This window comes from Nomia melanderi, unplaced genomic scaffold, assembly GCF_051020985.1.
Source record: "Nomia melanderi isolate GNS246 unplaced genomic scaffold, iyNomMela1 scaffold0241, whole genome shotgun sequence".
In the NCBI taxonomy this organism is placed as follows: domain Eukaryota; kingdom Metazoa; phylum Arthropoda; class Insecta; order Hymenoptera; family Halictidae; genus Nomia; species Nomia melanderi.
In genome coordinates this window covers 55001-56922 of record NW_027475356.1, presented here as the reverse complement: position 1 = coordinate 56922, position 1922 = coordinate 55001, and the positions used below count along the sequence as shown (strand labels likewise).

The following is a 1922-nucleotide window of genomic DNA, read 5'->3' as shown; positions in this document are numbered from 1 at the left end:
TACCCTGAACGGTGGATCACTTGGCTCGTGGGTCGATGAAGAACGCAGCTAATTGCGCGTCAACGTGTGAACTGCAGGACACATGAACATCGACATTTCGAACGCACATTGCGGTCCACGGATACAATTCCTGGACCACGCCTGGCTGAGGGTCGTTTACGTACCATACACTGCTTGCGTAGCTCTGTCAAATCCCCGCAGTCGTTCACCTCTTCGGATCGAACGTTTTTTTACCGAAGGGCGCAAAGAACGTTTCTGAGTCGGGTTAAGAGAAGGATGCTACGTACGAGCGAACGATGGGTGTCTCGTCGGCGTTTGTCGCGGACACGCGAAAATTCTGTGAATTTCACGGACAGTGTACGTTCTAGTTGTTGCAAAACGATCGGAATCGTTTGTATGGACTCGCGTGAGTGTTCGCGGCGTCGTGCGTCGTTCAATTACGACCGCCCGCGGATACCGCTCCACTGCGATATGGATCTGAGCGACAACTTTTTCGGCTGTTCGTGAGATGAACGGTTTCGTGTGTTTAGAAAAATTTTTTTTCCCGCGCTCCCGACGTCACCTGAAATGATGCGTCAGAGGTGAAAGAAAATATTAAGAAGTCGAGAGAGAGAGAGACTACACACGTTTTATTCATATTTTGTATACCGTGCGTGAGACGGATGTGCACGACACGTCGTATGTCGGTATATTACCGACTGGCCCCAGGGAGATTGTTTTCTTCCTCTCTTACGAATGAGATGTACGTTTCGGAGGATCGTCGTTACCGAAACACACGGCAAAACGAGACTTCTCGCAGCAGAACCTTTATACACAATACACATCGACTCTTTTTACCCCGAGAGAGAGAGAAAAGGTGTATTTCTTTTTTTTATTTTTCGAATTCGACGCACGAACGCTTTGACGACTGGAGAAAAACACGGTGTGTGTTAAAATCGTGCGGGACGAGCATGCGTATTCGTAACGGGTCGAATAGTTCTTATTCCCCGTCGTCGCGTGTCCTCGCTGGACCACCACCGTGCGCTTCCGCCACGTTCAGTTGAATTTCGAAATATATATATATAAAAAGAATCACCATATACTCTCTTTCGGGAGGTGTATTTTTATCGGTTTCTGCTATAGAGAAGAGACGGAGATCGTGTTGTGAGGTGTAACGTTTCTGTATCCCCGTTTCGGAGGATCGTCGTTATCGGCGGAACACACGTCAAAACGAGACTTCTCGCAGAACCTTTATACACAATACACATCGACTCTTTTACCCCGAGAGAGAGAAAAGGTGTTTTTCTTTTTTTTTTATTTTTCGAATTCGACGCACGAACGCTTTGACGACTGGAGAAAAACACGGTGTGTGTTAAAATCGTGCGGGACGAGCATGCGTATTCGTAACGGGTCGAATAGTTCTTATTCCCCGTCGTCGCGTGTCCTCGCTGGACCACCACCGTGCGCTTCCGCCACGTTCAGTTGAATTTCGAAATATATATATATAAAAAGAATCACCATATACTCTCTTTCGGGAGGTGTATTTTTATCGGTTTCTGCTATAGAGAAGAGACGGAGATCGTGTTGTGAGGTGTAACGTTTCTGTATCCCCGTTTCGGAGGATCGTCGTTATCGGCGGAACACACGTCAAAACGAGACTTCTCGCAGAACCTTTATACACAATACACATCGACTCTTTTACCCCGAGAGAGAGAAAAGGTGTTTTTCTTTTTTTTTTATTTTTCGAATTCGACGCACGAACGCTTTGACGACTGGAGAAAAACACGGTGTGTGTTAAAATCGTGCGGGACGAGCATGCGTATTCGTAACGGGTCGAATAGTTCTTATTCCCCGTCGTCGCGTGTCCTCGCTGGACCACCACCGTGCGCTTCCGCCACGTTCAGTTGTATTTCGAAATATATATATATATATAAAAAGAATCA

At 46.7% G+C, this 1922-nt stretch overlaps 1 non-coding gene across 1 annotated transcript; it reads left to right on the top strand.

The window, feature by feature from the left end:
• Nucleotides 1-155, top strand: LOC143175884 (5.8S ribosomal RNA). Its single transcript, XR_013000532.1, has one exon. It is a non-coding gene; the product is annotated as a 5.8S ribosomal RNA (ribosomal RNA).
• Nucleotides 156-1922: the final 1767 nt, after the last annotated feature.